Source organism: Pelophylax lessonae (assembly GCF_965119305.1).
Source record: "Pelophylax lessonae genome assembly, chromosome: 6".
In the NCBI taxonomy this organism is placed as follows: Eukaryota; Metazoa; Chordata; class Amphibia; order Anura; family Ranidae; genus Pelophylax; species Pelophylax lessonae.
Window position 1 is genome coordinate 180,733,029 of NC_138773.1, and position 20,576 is coordinate 180,753,604.

General features: G+C 43.6%; 1 protein-coding gene across 4 annotated transcripts in view; it reads left to right on the forward strand.

The window, feature by feature from the left end:
- Positions 1 to 20,576, forward strand: part of PMS1 (PMS1 homolog 1, mismatch repair system component) — a 160,763-nt gene that overhangs the window by 115,981 nt on the left and 24,206 nt on the right. The window lies entirely within an intron of this gene.

Consider the following 20,576-nt stretch of genomic DNA (forward strand, 5'->3'; position numbering starts at 1 on the left):
GCCCATTCACAAAGCGCAGCGCGCTTCGCGCATTTGCTGTAGGAAACTGGCTGTGAAGCCGCAAGGCTTCACTGCTAATTTTCCTTAGTCAAGATGGGGGTGCCAACGCCCGAAAGCCGATTGAGGTGAGGACACCACTGGATGCCTGCACAGGTAGGTGCCCTAATATTAAAAATCAGCAGCTAGAGTACTCTACAGTATTTGTAATTTTTTTCGAAGCAGCCTGGCGTGCCTATTTAAGAAAAAAAAAAAAAAAAAAAGGCTTTATATTTAGTGACAGTGCACTATTGTTTCTTGGCCCTACTATGGGTACAAAAAACAAATCACATTCACACATGTGGTATCACTGTAAATGTCAGGAGTAGGAGAATGTTTGTTTTTGAAGGCTTTTTTGGTGGTGGGACATGGTTTGGTGGTGGGTCATGATAATGGCATAAAAATATATACAGCTAACATTTTTTTTTTACCATTTTGGACCAGTTTCCCTTTCATATTAAACAAAAACAGTCAGGAAATATCATTTAACATTTCCCACCAAATGAAAGCCCAGTCTGTCCTGAAAAAAAAAACAAAGTATAACTCACCTGGATATGCACTATGAAGTTTTAATGAGTTGTCAGTTTTACTAACACGTCAAAGTTGCAAAAATGGGCTTCAGCGTTAAGTTTTTTTTTTTTTTTTTTACCCTGGTCATGAAGGGGTTAAATAATTTCCATTACAGAACGATATGGTATGCTATAATGGGCTTAGTGCTTCTTCATCATAGATCGTGATATCATCTGCCCGCCTCTCTGCTATTCACTGAAAAAAATACAAGGCTTCTCTTGAATAACGAAGAACCACCAAGTCTGTGACTCTTTGTATACTCCACAGCCGCAACACAGCACCACTTACTTAGCTATACTCGCTACATTAAAACATTTCTTTTGTTATTCATACCAGAACTGATTGTTTTCTTACTCACAAGCCCATTTATAAAAAAGTTGGTACACTGTGTAAAATCTACATAAAAACAGAATGCAATATTTTGCAAATCCCATACACGCATATTTTATTCACAATAGAAAATTAAAAAACACATCAAAATCATAAACTGATAATATTTACTTTTTTAAGAAAAAAATAAGGTACTTTGAAATTGATGGCAACAACACGTCTAAAAAAAAAGAAAGTTCGGACAGGGCCATGTTTACCAATGTGAAGCATCATCTCCTCTTCTTAAAAAACAGTCCGTAAATGTCTGGAAACTAACTAGACCAGTTGCTGGAGTTTTGGGAGAGGAACATTGTCTCATTCTTGCATGATATAGGATTCAAACTGCTTAAGAGTCCTGGATCTTCTTTGTCGTATTTTTAGTTTCAAGATGTGCTAAATGAAAGGTCTGGACTGTAGGCAGGCCATTTAAGCACCTGGACTCTTCTACTACGAAGCCATGCTGTTTTTCATAGGTTCAGTATGCAGTTTTGCATTGTCCTGCTGAAATATGCAGTGTCTTCCATTAAAAATGCACCATCTGGATGGGACCATATGCTGCTGTAAAACCTAGATATATCTTTCAGCATAGATGGTGCCTCTCCAGATGTACAAGGTGCCCATTCCATCCGCACTTATATATCATCAGAGATGCAGGCTGAACTGAGTGCTGATAGTATGCTCTCATCTTTAGTCCGGAGGATGCAGGGCCATGGTTGCCAAAAAGAATGTCACATTTCGATTTGTCACAGAGACTTCTCCAGATTCTTGAAATCGTTTGTTTTTATGCACTGTAGATAGTGATATATTTAAAGTATTTGCAATTTTACATTGAGGAACATTATTCTGAAATTGTTTGACAATTTAGAGAGGCAGCTTTTTACAGATTGCTGAACCTCTGTCCATCTTTACTTCTGAGACAGTGACTCTCTTGGATGCTCTTTTTTTTACCCAGTCATGTTACTGACATGTTGGCAAATAGCCTAATTAGTTGCAACATGTTCTTCCAGCTCTTCCTTGTTAGTACCACTTACAGTGCCTTGAAAAAGTATTTATACCCTTTGAAATGTTCCACATTTTGTCATGTTACAACCAAAAACATATATTTATTTTATTGTGATTTTATGTGATAGACTAACACAAAGTGGCACATAATTGTGAAAGGGAAATAAAATGATAAATGGTTTTCAAAATTTTTTACAAATAAATATGTGAAAAGTGTAAAGTTATGGAGAAGTTTAAAACAGGTTTAGGTTATAAAGAAAATATCCCAAGCTTTGAACCTTTCACAGAGCACTGTTTAATCCATAACAAACAAAGAGCTGGGGGGGGGCACACCCTGAACATGCATTTCTAAAGCTGGTGCAGCTATGAACCAAGCGACATGCATATTTACTGAGAATAGCGCACACATGCAAAAGAAATGACTATCAAATATAAAGGCAAAAAAATGGGGATTTGGTCCCACCATATGGCCATATCGTGCTCAAGCCCACCACTACGTCAAAGTACCCCATTGTCAGTGGGTCCTACACCATCCATAAAAAGAAGGATGAATCCAACCACTCATCATTGGAGAAAATGGAAAGACTATGGCACAGCTGCAAACCTACTAAGACATGGCCTCCCACCTTAACTGACAGGCTGGGTGAGGAGAGCATTTATCAGAGAAGGCGGCCGAGACCGGAAGTCCCTGTATCACACTGCCATACCGCTTGCCACGCTACTTATATCATTTATGCTGTATTTTATCCAAGAAAATGTGAGTTGATTACTTGAGTTATTACAATAAATGTCATTTTTAAATACCTACTACACTATGAAGTCCTCACTTTCATCTGTGGTTTGAGCTCCAAACCCTACCTAGGATATCTCTTTCCCTTGATGTCTGATGTTTGGCTGCCTAAGGGACCCGCCTGTCTTAAAGGGACCACCACCGGACCAGTCACCTCCATATTGGAAATCCTGCTATCTTATTGATACAAACACTCACTAAGAGTGTTTTGGAGTTGAGCGGCCCTTTCACTCATTTAAGGATACACGCTCACCAGCTTATTGAAAAGCAGTTTCCCGCACCTATAGAATGTTCACAATTTTCCGCACATCTGGCAATTTTGCACATCAGCACTTTCCTTAGGAATTTTTGATTTTCCACAAACTTATGAACTGTTAATGACTATTCGCTTCTCTACTAAGTGTTTACCTTTTATGGTTCCATATATCCCCGCCTTTTTTTTTTGGGGGGGTGTTCTGCTTTACATAATTATTTTTATTCTATTTATCAATTTTAGTCACTATTCACTTTTTACACAGTTATATTTATTTTTACTGTGTCATTCTCACCACTCTATTTTTATCAGATCATTAGTGTATTTAATCTCATTAGTTACAATCACTTTGCACTTTAATTCACTATCATTCCTTTTTTATAGTGATTTGGTTCAATACTGTTTCTTTCTTTGCGGATATTATTGTGGTTCAGCTTTATGCACTTTTGCACCTGTGCACTTTTACCACATCACTTTATATATTCTTTATATTTATTTGATGTCATAGATGATCATTTATTTGCATTTTTATGTGTATTTATGCTTATTTATCCAATTTATTGGGATTGATTGAGCGCCGATTTTATTGATTTACTTCATTCATCAGTGAAGCATTCATCAGAGAAGCAGCCAAGGAGCCCATGGTAACTCTGGAGAAGCTGCAGAGATCCACAGCTCAGGTGGGAGAATCTGTCCACAGGACGACTATTAGTCATGCACTCCACAAATCTGGCCTTTATGGAAGAGTAACAAGAAGAAAGCCATTGTTGAAAGAAAGCCCTGTTTGCAGTTTTCAAGAAGCCATGTGACGGACACAGCAAACATGTGGAAGAAGGTGCTCTGGTCAGATGAGACCAAAATTAAACTTTTTGGCCTAAAAGCAAAATGCTGTGTCTGGCAGAAAGCTAACACTGCACATCACCCTGCACACACCATCCCCACTGTGAAACATGGTGATGGCAACATCATGTTGTGGGGATGCTTTTCTGCAGCAGGGACAGGGAATCTGGTCAGACTTGATGGGAAGATAAATGGAGCCACATACAAGCCAATCTTAGAAGAAAACCTGTTAGAGCCTGCAAAAGACTTGAGACTGAGGCATAGGTTCACCCTCCAGCAGAACAACGACCCTAAACATACAGCTAGAACTACAATGGGGTGATTTAGAACTTTAGATTAAAGCATATTTCTGTGTTAGAATGGCCCAGACAAAGCCCAGACCTAAATCCAAATGAGATTATTTTGCAACACCTGAAAATTTCTGTTCACAGACGCTTTCTATCCAATCTGACAGAACTTGAGTTATTTTGCGAAGAATAATTGGCAAAAATTTCACTCTCTAAATGTGCAAAGCTGGTAGAGACATACCCAAAAGACTTGCAGCTGTTACATAGTTACATAGTAGGTAAAGGTTGAATAAAGACAATAGTCCATCCAGTTCAACCTGTGTAGGTGTGTGTGGCTGTAATCATCTCACATAGCCCTTAATGTCCTGATCCTTGAGATGTAAGTCTAAGAGTCTTTTGAAAGCCACCATACTACCCGCAGAAACCACCTCTTGTGGTAGACAATTCCACAATCTTGTAGCCCTAACAGTAAAGAACCCTCCTCGTTGCCTGAGGTTAAAACGCTTCTCCTCTAATCGCATTGTATGTCCTCGAGTCCTCATGCAATTCCTTCGAATGAACAGCTTTTTTCCTAAGCTGAGATCCCCATTAAGATATTTATAAATTGCTATCATGTCCCCCCTCAGACGTCTCTTCTCCAGGGAGAATAAATCGAGCGATTGCACGCTATCTTCATAGTTAAGGTCATCCAACCCCCTAATCAGTTTAGTTGCCCTTCTCTGGACTCTCTCCAGCTCCAACACATCCCTCCTGAGGACTGGCGACCAGAACTGGACAGAATACTCCAGATGCGGTCGGACCAGAGTTTTATAAAGTGGAAGGATTATAGTCTTATCTCTGGAATACATCCCTTTCTTTATGCATGCTAATAATCTGCTGGCTTTGGCAGCTGCCGCTTGACATTGCATGCTGTTGCCTAATCTATCATCAACCAAGACTCCCAGATCTTTCTCCATTTTTGATTCCCCCAAGGGTTCCCCTTCTAATGTGTATTGTGTTTTTATTTTTTTAATCCCCAAGTGCAAAACCTTACACTTCTCCACGTTAAACCTCATTTGCCATGTCGTTGCCCACTCCGTTATTTTGTCCAGGTCATTCTGTAGGATATCTGCTTCATGCTGTGCAGTTATTGCCCTGGCCAATTTTGTGTCATCTGCAAAAACTGATAACGAACTACTGATCCCGTCCTCAATGCTGTTTATGAATAAATTTAACAAGGTTGGTCCCAGGACTGAGCCCTGGGGCACCCTGCTTACTACCTCAGACCAGTCTTGAGTATGCGCTGTTTATTACCACCCTTTGGACATGGCCTTTTAGCCAGTTCCGTATCCAAGAGCAAACCCTGCTGTCGATACCTGCAGACCTTATTTTATAAATTAAGCGCTTGTGGGGAACTGTATCAAACGCCTTAGCGAAATCCAAGTACACCACATCCACTGGTCTGCCCCTATCTAGCTCACAGCTCACCTCCTCGTAGAATGCTAAGAGATTGGTTTGACAAGAACGCCCATTTGTAAACCCGTGCTGATTACTGCTGATGATGTTGTTGTCTTTAGCATACTCTATGATATAGTCCCTTATCATCCCCTCCAGAAGTTTACATATTATTGATGTCAAACTGACAGGCCTATAATTTCCCGGGATATGCCTCTGGCCCTTTTTGAATATCGGAATCACGTTAGCCTTCCTCCAATCCCCTGTTACATCTCCTGTCCTAATACTGTCAGCAAAGATCAGGAACAGTGGTCTAGATATAACCTTACTGAGTTCCTTGAGTACTCTCGGATGTACGCCATCCGGGCCTGGTGATTTGTTTGTGTTAAGTTTATCCAGCCTTTCCCTGATTTCACCCTCTGTTAGCCATAGTGGCAAGTCCTGTGTATTACTACTAACCATACAGTCATGGTCAGTGTACCCCTCCTTTTCCTGTGTAAAGACTGACGAGAAAAAAGCATTCAGCACGGTTGCTTTTTCAGTGTCCTCTGTAACCATCCTCCCATCATCGTTAATTATGTGTGCAATATGCTCTGCCCTAGTTTTTTGCTGTTTATATATTTAAAGAATTTCTTTGGGTTTTTTTTACTATCCTCCGCTATTTGTCTCTCAAAGTTGATTTTAGCCATCTTGATTTCTTGTTTACTTTTCTTATTTGCCTCCTTGTATTGCTCGAAAGCCGATACTGTGCCCTCTGATTTATATTTCCTGAAGGCCAATTTTTTTCCCCTGATAAGTTTTTTAACGCTACGGTTTAACCAGCCAGGTTTGGCTTTATCTCTTCTAAATTTATTTCCCATAGGAATGCACTGCAAGATGCATTTGCTTAATATGTTCCTAAATCATTCCCATTTTTCCTCTGTGGTCAGTGATCCCAGGGTTTGGTCCCAGTTACCCTTTCCATCAATGAGTACAATTTTGGAAAGTTTGCCCTTCTGAAATTTATTGTTCTTATGTTCCCCACTTGCCTTGTTATATTGTTATTTATACTAAATGTGATCATCCTGTGATCATTAGAGCCCAGGTTGTCCTGGACTCCTACCTCCGAGATTATGTCTGGGTCATTAGTGATCAATAGATCCAGGACTGCGTTTTCACTTTTAGGGGAATCCACCAACTGTGACATCTAGTTGTCCTGTAAGGTTTCCGTGAATAGACGGGCCTTCTGTGAGTGTGTAATCCCCTCATCCCAGTCAATGTCGGGATAATTGAAGTCCCCCAATATGATGACTGATCCCAATCTTGCCACTTTACCCATTAGTGCTAAAAATTCCAGCTCTACCTCCTCCCCTTGGTTAGGTGGCCTATAGCAAACCCCCATAACTACTTTTCCCTTTTCTCCTTCCCTATGGAGTTCAACCCACACAGATTCTAAATCCATGCTCATCCCATCTGTAATGTCACTCCTTTCTATCACCTTTATATTGTTCTTGACATAGAGACATACCCCTCCCCCTCTTTTTCCTACCCTGTCCTTCCGGTACACCGAATACCCTTGGATATTGGCCAGCCAGCGATGTGAGGGGTCGAACCAAGTCTCTGTTATTCCCACAAGGTCTATGTCATCCTCATGTACTAACATTTCCAATTCATCCATTTTATTAGCTAGACTCCTGTAATTAGCATATACCCCTCTTAGTTTTACGGAAGTTAAACGTGATTGGCGGTTATGTTTACTCCTGTTTGGTCTGAGGTTCTCCCGCACAGACCTGCCAATTGACGTTGTGGACCTACTGTCGCTGCTGACCCTACAACTGCCTTCAGTCCTTTGCTCCCTCCTGACTGATTCTACTTCTGAGCCCTCCCCCTCCTCCTAGTTTAAAAGCCCCTCCAACTTGGTGGCCATCTTTCTCCCCAAAAGAGCTGTACCGTCCCCATTAAGGTGCAGCCCATCCTTACTAAAGAGCAAGTCAGCCCAGTTCTCCAGGAACCCAAACCCCTCCTTCCTACACCAGTTCCTCAGCCACTTGTTAAGTTCCCTAATCTCCTTCTGCCTCTCTTGTGTGGCTCGAGGTACAGGCAGTATTTCAGAGAAAACCACCTTGAAGGTCCTTTTCCTCAATCTATTACCTAAGTCCCTGAAATCGTTCTTTAGGATCCTTCACCTACCTTTTACTTTGTCATTAGTGCCCACATGCAGCTGTAATTGCAGAGAAAGGTGATTCTACAAAGTATTGACTCGGGGGCTGAATACAGATGCACACCACACTTTTTAGATATATACATTTTTAAAACCATGTATCATTTTCTTTCCACTTCACAATTATGTGCAACTCCTTGTTAGTCTATCACATACAATCTCAATAAAATACATTTACAATTTTGGTTGTAACATGACAAAATGTGGAAAATTTCAAGGGTATAAAATACTTTTTCAAGGCACTGTACTTTGCCAGGTTTTTGTTGCCCTGTCCTAACTTCTTTGAGACATGTTGCTGCCATCAATTACAAAATTACCTTTTTTTTTCTTAAACATTGTACATGTTTTTTATTTTGCTCTCGTGAATAAAATACGGGTTTGAGATTTACAAAACATTGCATTCTGTTTTTATGTAGATTTTACACAGTGTGCAAACTTTTTTGGAATTGGGGTTGTATATTTTATCAAATTTAGTAAATTTAGAAATACTGTACATCTGACCTAGTGGTCAGCCAGTCTAAAGTGATGCTCTTACTGTAACAGAGTTGGTGAAAATTTTGAGTTTGAGGAACAATCATATACCAGATTTAGGAGGTTACACGTGTAACTTCACTTTCGTTAAGAGACACAACCCCATTTATGGCATCTATATATAAACTGTACGTTGCAAGAATTCTAGCAAACTTTATTGCAGATTCCTACATTTTTCTGTCCTATTTTTTTCAACATTGTCTCTCTTTCCTTATTAAAACACTAACACTATTAAAACACTAATTCAGTAATCAGTCTGGAAAGGCAAAGATGTATGTACAGAAATCTGTGCATATCACAACTGTGGAGAACAGAATATGGTCACCCCAAAAACGTTAATGAATATAGTTGAGCAAAATGTCACAACGAATAAATCAAACATAAACCAACAAACAAGAAGGATAATAACAATATATATATATTTTTCATAAGTACACTGAATTATGTGAATAATCAGTTATCCCACTATACATGGACACTCACTTGTATGACACATGGAGTCATAGTTCTTTTTAGAAGAATCATATATTATACAAAAAAAGAAGTTTATTTTTTATGTTTTGTGATTTTATTAATTTTTGTAGTCAGATGCAGCTCCATTTCACTTTAACCCAATTTTTAACAATTTAAAAATATTTCATTTTTTCTAACTATATTTTCATATGGTGGATTTCTTTCTATTGCTAAGCCTGATCATGATCGGTGTTTCCATTTTTTGCTCATCTCCGATAATCACATTCCATATTGTCTTTCTACACATTGGTTCTTGGGTTGTGGGTCTGCCTTTCCCCACATTTCTTTTCTTCCAGGCCTTTTCAGTCTCTCTTGTATGCAGGTTACAACCTGTTCTGCACCTTTCTCCTCACCATATCAACTTTCAGCATCTAATATTGCATTAATAGCACACAGTAATTCCACTGGCCAGGCTTGACCAAGGGCTCATCCCCTGAAAAACACGTAACCACGCTCACTTCAAGGATTCCACTTGTGACATCTTTGAATTTCTCCTTTCTGCACTCTGCCAGGCTGTGTGGTATCAGCCACCACAGAGCGGTAAAGCGTTTGGTTTTTGCCATGCACCATTCCTTTTCCAGTTTGTAAGTGGCTATTTTTATCTCTTTTGATTTAAATAAAAGCACTTTTTTTTTAAATCAGGAAGATGTTTATTGTATTAAACAGGTAACATATCAGTCCAACATAATACAGTAAAATAACAAAAAAGAAAGCACTCAATTTACATAGCCAAGAGTATTGATGGCAGGGACAGTAACAACAATATATATCCATTTCCTCATATTTATATAAAAAAATATATATTTCTCTATCGACGGACGCAGTCCTCTGATGCATATCAGTAGGGTTATAGTGCCCCCTACAGGAGTAGGACACTAGGCAGAAAAAAAGTTCTGGCTACGCCTATAGGCAGTCCCGGAGGATACACCCTCTCTCTTCCTGCATAGGATGTCAGTTTTAATCTACCTAGTCAGGAGTAAGGACCTAGTTCCTTGCTGGGATCTTTGGTCCTGGCATAAAAGTGTTTTTTTATGTAGATAGTTTTTTATTAGCTAGCCTTTTTCTCTGGATTTTTTTCCTGTGAGATTTACAAGCAACTAAACAGCTGATTGAAATAACCCTTAAATCTTTATGGTCTATTTGGGCACATGAACAATCTTTGGTATACCAGTTCCCGAGGGCTGAGTTCAGGGGTATCTAACCATAAGACTCATAGCTTTTCAAATTTACCCGGGCAGCCACGTCTTGTATAGATATGTCGTTCCAAAAGTAATGCATTTCCCACTGCTGCCACCAAAGATTTATGTGAGGGGAATCTGGGGATTTCCACAGCAGTAGGAACAGTCTACAGGCATGGAAAAGGGCCCTTCCCACTGCTGTCCTATAATTCTCATCCTCAATGACACCCTCTAGAACAGTATTTCCCAACCTTTTTTCAGTCAAGGCACACTTTAAAATTATGGACAATCTCGAGGCACCCCATTCTAAAATGTAAAAAATGCGGCAGCATCAACACATGTGGGACACCCAACATTAGAGGTTGATTTATTCTTCCAAAGCAAATACACTTTTGAACACTGGTACTGACTAGTATACCAGTGTTTCTCCTCTCCCTCAGTTTCTCTCCATCACTCAACTAATGTGACCCCAGTGTTAAGGGAGAGGGGCAGGGGAGGTTCAAACAAGGATCCTGTACAAGATATCAACGCCCTTCTTATCAACACTGATGACATACCTGGTTGTTAGAATGCCGGTGGCTGGAAGGTCGAAATGATGCACAATACAAAACCTATGGCTTTGTGCAACTAAAAGGTAGGCTTGATTCACCAACTGGCTTGTATACATTTTTAGGAAATCTTTAGGCATTTTGCCAAGGCACCCCTGGTTGAAAAAGGCTGCTCTAGAATATTCAAGGGACATTTAGGATACAGTGGGATTTTTAACCTAAACACCATGTTTAATGTGTTTTTAACCTGACTCCAATTAAGGTGTAGTTTAGGGCATCGCCATAGTAGATTAAGTCACATTGGTCTCTTTTACATCTAGGGCAATTTGGTTCTGTTCAGTATCCCAACTTATAAAGCCTCAGGGGTGTGTAATGAGAACGTAGAGGAATATATAACTGAGACAGCCTCTGGGCCGTATTTAAAGGGCAGGCTGCCACAGCCTGATATGCCTCCTCCCATTGGTCACCCGACATCTGCCCCAGCTCAAAGTCATCCTATTAGGGTGGCCTTTATGAATATCAGACAGTAACATTTTATAACATTGGGAGATAAAACTTTTTGAGCTTTCAGCCGTTTATATGAGGTTGAAAAAAAGGGGTGGGAGATAGATACCATTCCTGAGAGTTCCCCTGTGCCCTGACTGCGTGCCTTAGTTGTAGATAATAAAACTGCATATGAGCAGGTAACAAGTAATTGGCCTGCAGGGAGTCGAAAGGCAACAGGGCCCCATCCCTGAAAATCTGGGACATACCTTCAATTCAATATACCTTCCACCGAGCACCATGTACCAATTTGGCTAATTCCGGGTAATCATTATTACTCCAAATTGGGCTATACTTTGTAAACCCAGTGACATGTTGCAGATATTTAGCTTTGTTTCATATTTTTTGAATGAGGCCGTACGTCAGCAGGTGCTTATTTCGTTTGGCGAAGCTAAGGGTCTCGAGACCCTCCGAGACTGCGTCTTTCTGGCTATGGGTAAGCATAATACGGGTCGAGGAGGGAATATGATCCACAATTGGCTGTGCAGCAGCAAATTCAGGGCCAATCAGCTGTTGCAATTGTGCTGCTACATAGTAAAACCAGGGATTACGAAGGGCCAGGGCCCCCTCATTTTTTGGCTTTTGTTATTGGTCCAGTTTATTTTGTGTGCGTTTTCCCCAGAGCAGAGCTCTAAAGCTGGAGTTCAATATTCTAAACATTTTTAAAGGGACAACGGTAGGGGAGTTATATAAGGGATAAAGGAGGTGGGGCATCAGTATAATTTTGATAAGGTTTGTCTTACCTGCAACAAACATTGGCAGTTTATTCCAAATTCTAATTTTATCTTGAAATTTGTTTAGTATTGGGGCAATGTTTAGTGAGTTATAATCTAAGGGAGAGGAAGTCCCATATATCCCCAGATACTTGAATTTATCAGTAATGGGTATAGGACAAGCGGGGGCTATTAGCTTTGAGGAATTATCGTCCAGTAGGAGCAGCGCCGATTTGTTCAAATTGATTGTCAAGGCAGAGTATTGGCCGAAGTCAAGGATGATAGTCATGACAGTTTGCAGAGACAAATGGGTATCCCCTAGTAGCAGTATCATGTCGTATGCGTATAGCATGATTTTTTTCATGGATTTCGCCGTAAAAAAACCCTGTAATTAGGGGATTGGCTCTTAGGAGGGCAGCTAGCGGCTCGGTGGCAAGCGCAAAGAGTAGAGCAGACAGGGGACAACCCTGCCTAGTACCTTTGCCTAGTGCAAATGTATGGGAAACCCTGTCCAAGACTCTTATAGATGCAGATGGTGTGCTGTATAAGAGGCGAACCCAAGATGTAAACTGTGTTCTGAAACCAAATTTAGTCAAGACCAACCAGAGATAATCCAATTCAGCACTATCAAATGCTTTGTGGGCATCTAGGAATAGTAAGGCACCGTTACCCATGTTATCTGCTGGGGTCTGAATATTGATAAAAAGTCTTTGCAAGTTAACTGCTTTCGGGGCATTAAGCCTGCTTGATCCTGATGTACTACCTACGGTACGACCTCATTCAACCTAAGGGCCAGAACTTTTGCCAAAAGTTCTACGTCGCTCTGTAGCAAGGAAATCGGTCTATATGATGCTGGCTCTAAGGGGTCTTCACCCGGTTTTAAAAGCAGAACTACCAAGGCTCTGGACATGGATGTCAGTAGCGGATTCTCTTTCAATGAGGCTTTGAATACCTTTAGCAGGTGTGGCAAAATCAGCTCTCCGTATCTAACATATACTTCCATTGGGATGCCATCATCACCAGGGGCCTTACACAAAGGAAATGATTTGGCCATCCTTTGTAGTTCTGCCAAGGTGATAGGGGCATCTAGTCTGGCCTTTTGGGCTGTCGTGATAGTGGGGAGGGAAATCCCCTGTGTATAGGAAGACAAGTCCTCTAAGGTTGGTAACAGGAAGAATAAAAATCTGGTAATTCCTTCTTAATTTGTTCATGCTTGTTAACAATCCTACTAGAGTTACTCCGTATAGCTCCTATAGCCGGGAAAGCCTGTTGCGACTGGACAATATTTGACAGGAAAAGGCCGGCCTTTTCCCCCTCCTCAAAGAATGCTGCTTTGTGAAAGAACTGCTTTCATTCCGTCGCGGAGGCCCGCACATGATCCCGAGAGTCCTGGGCCGACACCCAGGTCTCACGAGCAAGACCAGTCGGTGAAACTATATAGGCTAATTCAAGCTGCTTAAGCTGATCTTCTACATGGGAAAGAAGTTCAGGAGGCCTCTTTTTTATTGCCTGAATTTCAGCTATAAAGATCCCCCTAGGTTCATCCTTAAAAGTTTCCCATTTTAGGAGAGAGTTGTCATATATTTCATGGTCTTGAAAAAATGCAGCAATCTGGCTTTCAATAAATCATGGGAGGGGAACAACTGTAGCCAGTAGGCATTGGGCTTCCAGGGCACTCTAGAGAGGTCTGTCAGAGGACGGACCGCAGGATCCACAACAAGTGGAGAATGGTCTGATACTCCCCTAGTATGGTATACAATATTAGAGACATGACCCAGCATAGGACCATTACCCACAAAAAGATCTATCCGGGATAAGGATGGGTGTGTTTTAAAGAACCATGAGAATAATTTAGTGGTAGGGAATTTAAAGCGCCACAGGCGCTGGCCCAGAACCCTGCCCCTATGCCCCCCATGATGGGACAACGTGGGTGGCGGTCCAGGAGAGGGTCAAGATAGCAGTTGAAATCCCCCATTATCAGTAACAGGAAATCAGGTTAGTCTACCAAGTAAGTCAGCAGAATTTGTAATACATCTCTTGAAAATGGGGGCGGGATATAAACAAACACAAGCACTAAATTCATGTTGTTAAATTTACAATAAAGGAACACATAAGAAAGTAAGCAAAGCTGCAGTGTCTGCAGTTGGACATAGGCATGCCTGAGGACCCATTCACACCAGCCCAGTGTGGTATGGTGCATTAAATGCACGTGTGTTATGCACTAGCAGCCCATTACATTGAGTGGGTGGCCCATGCAGCACAACAGATTAAATACTGTGCATGCAGCATTTTAGGTAGTGCACTGCAGTACAGGTGCATTGGGGTGGCATTTAGAATAAATGGGTCCTTGGGAAGTATCTCTCTAATAATTAAATTCCTATTGCAGTAATGCCTAACATTTTGTCTATATCTCAGTGCAGATTTTTAAGAAAATCTGTAAACCAATCATACAAACCGTAAATTACATTTTTAGTTTGCCTCGTTGGAAGGAAGTAAAATGTAACAGTTTCAGAAATTTACAGCATTTACAGATTGAATTGGAAAGGTAATTTCTCTTTCGTTCATGGCTACACCTATGGATAGTCCCAGGGGGTATACTCTCTCTCTCTGCTATAGTTACTTCTGCCCAGTCAGGAGTAAGGACCTAGTTCCTTGCTGGAATCTTTGGCCCTGGCAATTTTTTTCTTTTTAGATATAATTTTTTTTCCTTCTGGATTATTTCCTGTGAGATCTATAATCAACTGCCGGACTGGGCCAGCAAGCACGCACAGATATTAGCTCTGTGCTAGGTCAGCCGTGACATAGTCCCTCCTGGACCGGGGCTGACCTGTGAGTTAAACGTCTCGTGAGGTCACATACGACTGGGTCTCGGCCATAGTCGTAGCATTCCTCCTGGCTGACAGCCCCCATTTTGATGGAGAGGAGGTTCTGTCTGGTGCAGTGCCCGCCTGGTTCCTGGTATGGTAAGTAACTCTACCCCCTCTTCATCTGGAGGGTTTTGGGGTGGACGTGGGCCCCTCCATGGTACGGTCCAACCCCCCCATGGAACGGTCAGACCCCTGGGTTCCCTTCCTTCAAGTTAGGCACCCCCCTCATTGGTCTGGTGGTCCCTGTTGGCCATCTTGCCTCCCCACTGTGGGCTGTGGGGTGGCCTGGTTCACTGCCTGGGGTGGGGGCATGGTGCAGTGCTGGCTATGGGGGAGGGGGTGCGTCGCTGGCGACCGGGCGATCAGCTGTGGGGGAGGGTGTACCTGGTGATGGATCCTGCCAGGGCCCCCCCTTCCCGTCTGTGCTATTTTCTGAGGCATACAAATCCCTCCTGGGTCCCTGGGAGCCTCATTTTCTTGTAGCCTGCGTACTTAATGCACAGCGCCCATGTTTGTGTAGTCCCGCAGCCATTTTCCTGTGGTTTGCCATTGAAAATAGCGGCAGCCATGACAGTGGAGCCCTCTGGGCAGCGATTTTGGTGGTGGGAGCCCCTCCTCATCCCCTGGTGCTGACTCCTTGATATTTTCGTTTCCTGATCGCTGTTCATGCAGTGCACGTTCTGCGGTGCCTGGTTTCTGTGGGGTAGTGAGTCTGATGGGGTCCTCTCCCTCTCTACTGAGGATCAATTGGTGCTCTGTTGCTGGCAACCAGGTGGGCTGCCAGAGTGGTGGGGGTTGTCACTTAGCAGTGTTTTACACTTTTTTTGAGTTCCCCCTGGTGAGTCTTTGGAGCACATCTCCCCACCTGATCCCTTCTGTGAGGCTGTGGGGCCCTCCAGGTCCCATCCATCCATCCATTGATGCACTGACGGTGGTCCTGGAGTCTTTGGTGTCCCGTGTGGAGATAGCTTTTGGGCGATGGGCTGGCAAAAAGCGCCCCCACCTCTCATCAGATACTGAATCTGATTCGGCCGCGGCAGATGTGGGTCACCCTGCTGGGTCTGCGACCATGCGCCCTGAATCCTCAGATAGTGAGGAGGATTCCTCCACTTCTGCAACTGCGTATGAAAAGGAGCTGGTGGACGCACTGATTGTATCTGTGCGTGAGACCTTAAAGATGGAGGACGCAGCTGAAGCTGCGGCGGAGGTGCAGGTTCCCTTTGGCATTCACAAGCCATCCAGAGCGGAAAAGGTGTTCCCTTTCCCCTTCTATTTTTGACAGAATTGTCACTAAATAATGGGGACGACCAAAGCATCACGTTGGGGTCCCTAAGGGATTTTTCTAGGCAATACCCCTATGGGGAGTCCCTTCTTAAGATGTGGACTGTTCCACCGATGATGGAACCTCCTGTTTCAAGATTAAACAAGGCAACCATGATTCTGGTTGAAGAGTCTCCGGCCTTTAAGGACCCGGCTAACAGGAAGGCGGAGGCTTTGGCCCACAATATGTACATCCTGGCTGGTTCAGCATTAAGGCCGATATTCACCATTGTCCTGGTGTCGCAGACCCTGACCAAATGGGCTAGGCTTTTGTGCCTTGACCTGGAGGGGGAGTAGCTCCTCCCTGACTTTACTGAGCTGGCAGACCAGCTGGTCCAGGGGCTGCAGTTTATCTGTGATGTTGTCTCTTTGGATACGGCTCCCCTAGTGGCTCAGCTCTCTCTGTTTTGGCAGTGGTCCTTAGGCCTGTCTTTTGGCTCAAATGCTGGTCTGGGGACCAGACTTATAAAAAGGCCTTGACTGCTCTACCCTTTCAAGGAGATTGCCTGTTTGGTGCTACCCTGGGTGACATCATTAAAGGCCTCACAGGGGGAAAGAGTACCTTTCTTCTGTAGGCTACTAAGGGCAAGGACCCTCGTCGTAGACTTGGGCCCTCCTTCTTGGCTCATAAGACGTTTTTTCCTCCCTCAGGGTCGACTGACAAGGGATCGGAGCACTTCGGAGGCCTCCTCTGGAGGATCCAAGTGAACTTGGTCTGGCCAGTCAAGAGCGGGCTTCTCCAGACCCACCGACAAGGCCTTCAGCATGAAGGTGTGCCCTTAACCACACCTGGGGTGGAGGGACGTCTTCGCTGGTTCCCGGACCCTTGGACTCCCCTGGTACAAGTCAGGTGGGTCCACAAGGTCATATGCGCTTGCTACAAGATTGGGTTTCGTTCTTACCCTCTGGTAAGGTTCTTCCTTCCAACGCGCGACTGTCCTCTTACAGACTCTTGTTGGGGTGGTGCAAGACCTTTTACTTTAAAGGGTGATGGCCCCAGTTCTGACTTCTGAACATTTTCAGGGGTCTTTACCCAAACCTGTTTATAGTCCCCAGGAAGGAAGGTAAGGTGTGTCCAATTCTGGACTTCAAGGTGCTGAACTGCTTTGTGTGGGTGCAAAAGTTCAGAATTGAGTTTGTTCGCACGGTGGTGGCTTCCCTGCATCAGGGGGATATTTTTGCCTCCATAGACATCAAGGACGCTTACCTTCACATTCCAATGTCTCCAGCGATTCCTCCGCTTTGCTGTGGGAGAGGAGCATTATCAGTTTTTGGCGTTACACTTCATGAAAGTGTTGGCCCCGGTGCTAGCATTGTTGGGGGATCGCAGTACTGGGCTACTTGGAGGACCTCCTTCTGTGAGCGGAGTCTCCTACTGCTCTGTTGGAAAACCTGGAGATCACCATACGGACTTGAGAGTGTTTGGCTGGATTCTGAATTTTCGGAAGTCTGCTCTGGTTCCGTCCACAAAGCTGGACTATCTGGGTCTGACTGTGGACTCAGCCTTAGCCAGAGCTCTCCTTCCTCTGGACAAACTCCAGAAATCGCAGGCTGTAATTCGTCCTCTGCTGTCCAGCAGATGGTAATCTCTCCAGACTTGCATGTGAGTTCTGGGCCTAATGATGTCTACCTTCAAGGCAGTTCCGTTTGCACAGTTCCATACGAGTTCCCTGCAAGGGAGATTCTGGCCAAATGGGACAAGAACCCGCAGTCTCTGGACAATCAGATCCGGCTGAGCTGGGGAACGAAAGAGTCCCTAGCTTTGTTCGAAGGTGCTTCGGCTGGGCAAATCCTTCCTCCCCTTGTATTAGACAGCGGTCAGCACGGATGCCAGCCTGTCCGGCTTTGGAGGTGTCCTCGGCAAAATGTCTGCTAAGGCGGTCTGGACACTGGAAGAGTCCAGACTACCGATCAATGTCTTGGTATTTCGAGCGATCAGACTGTGCCTGGAACATTGGACAGATCATCTGCAGGGATGTCCAGTGCGCATTCAATCGTATATTGCCACGGCCGTGGCATATGTCTATCACTAGGGGGGCACAAGAAGTGTCACGATGACTGGAGGTAGCTGGCATTCTAAGGTGGGCAAAACGGTTCGTTCCAGCCCTCTCTGCTGTACACATTCCAAGGTTAGAAAACTGGCAGACAGATTACCTTATTTGGCAGGTGTTGGACCAAGGGGAGTGGTCCCTTCATCCGGAGCTGTTTCATCAGTTGTGTCTCCGGTAGGGCATGCCAACGTGGATCTGTTGGCATTTTGGCTCAATAGAAAGACGCAGAGGTTTGTGGCTCGGTCACAGGATCCTCTGGTGGGCGTCACAGATACGCTGGTGGCCCTGTGGGGTCAGTATCATCGTCTGATTTATGCCTTCCTTCCACTCCAGCTTCTGCCAAGACTTCTACGCAGGATCGAGGCAGAAGGAATTTCGGTCATCTTAGTGGCCCCAGACTGGCCATCGCCGGGCTTGGTACGCCAGTCTGGTGCAGCTTGTCGCCGACGTTGCTTGGAAGCTTCCTTTTAGGGGGGATCTGCTGTCCCAAGGACCAATCTTCCATCCTGCTTTACAGTCACTGGCTTTGACGGCTTGGCTGTTGAATGCCAGGTGCTGATGGATAGAGGTTTGTCTGAGTCAGTGATTCCAACGCTCTTAAAAGCTAGGCAGTGACCTCCCTCAATCACGAGTCAAGTCCCTGGAAATTACACTTTGTGAGCTGCTTTCACAGTAAGATCAGAAAAGCTCTGCTGTCATTTTGACAGCCTGTCTGCAATGCTCCTGATAAAGCAGAGTTCTGATTACACTGGGAAAGCTTCTTTTTGAGTGTAATATTCAGGGCTGAGCTGTCAGTTTGACTGCCTGGTCCTATAAAGTTCAGAGTCAGGAAAAGCTCCAACCCCAGCTGCTCTCCCCCCCACAACAGTGCTCCAAGTGCCTCTCCTTCCTTGGCATCGAACTGGGTGTACATTAGACCTGAAACTTCTAGCACATATATAAAAGAACACATTTATGGAACTAGGTATTGAATAATGACTTCTTACATTTATTTTTTTACATATCTAGTGTAAGTACATGGAATTGGCTTTATGTCAGCCTTTTGCAATCCCCTATACAGCATCACTTAGACTGGGAGAGGAAGGAACAGGACTAAGACCCAATGAGGTGTACCCCATGCAAATATGCTGACAAGGAATATGCGGAGGAGAGTACAGAGTGAGCAGATAGATGACCCCATCAGTCCCCTACAACTCCTTTTTTCATTTAACAAGTTGGGGTGGGGAGGGGACACTAGTGTATTCCTTGTATAGTCCAAAGCTGCCCACAGATTAATAATTTTTTTGTTCAGCCAGCGGGCCAAACATAAAAAAGGAACGGATTCCTCTATCCACTCAAGTGGGTTGTATGGCTGTGCCATTGTAATCTGACAGTGGGAGTCCTCTGCTCTTTGAATACAACGATCAGTGTCTGAAGCCACTAAATTACATACATTTTCCAACATTCCCATTTGACAGAAGTCAATAATTAGATCCTCTCTGCTGAACCAGCCGAATTTCAATCCATGGCCCACTTAAAATATACAGAAATACCATACATTATATGTATATGTGTGTTAACATTACTTGTAGCTTTGCTATAAAAAGCTATATATATATATATGTTTGCTCTACTAATTAATGGAAATTAGGAGCTAGTAAGCATATCAGCTATAGTTCTGATTAGCATTAATATTTATGAGATTTTGCTGCTTTGTGTTAGTTGTTACATTGGCGGATCCATTATTCCTAGCATCCCTACTGTCCCAGGAAAATGCGTTCTTGCTGTCTGTAGCAGCTAGGTAAAGCAGTGGGCGCCCCCTCCCCCCATCTAAAACCCACAATTCACAGGAGCAGGGTTCATTTTATTGTGGTGTTTGGGGAAGAAGGCTAAGAGAGAGTGTAGGCTGCTAAAGGGAATGCAGTCCACCAGTCCAACACCTAACAAAACTTGCACAAAGCATCTGTTCATATTTCACACCGTTCTCTCATTCCAAAAGCCTTTAAAAAAAGTACCAGTACAAAACTCTGGTCTTTGTATCAGCTTTATTATTCAAATTTTATGTATATGCTATGCCCTGTGTTAAACTGAACCATGGAAAGATCCAATTGTAAGGTTACTTGTACAGCTTGGTCTCTTTTTCATTTTTCCTATAAGGTTACTTGTACTGCTTTGTCTGTTTTTCATTTTTACTACAAAAATCTAAAGTGGTTGTAAAGGCTGAAGGTTTTTTTACCTTCATGCATTCTATGCATGAAGGTAAAAAACCTACAGTGTGTAACTCCCACCTCAGCCTCCCCAATAATTACCTAAGCCCAATCTCGATCCAGCGATGTGCACGAGACCCGAGGCTCTCCTGGGTTTCTCGCTCCTGATTGGCTGCAATGCAGGAGCCATTGGCTCCTGCTGCTGTCAATTACGGCAAGTGAGGCAGGAGCGATGGACAGGGCTAAGCCGTGCTCTCGTTGTCTTATGGATGCAGAGAGCCAGCTCAGGAGCGAGTATACACAGGTGCCCCCACAGCAAGCGACTTGCTAGGGGGGCCCAGAGCG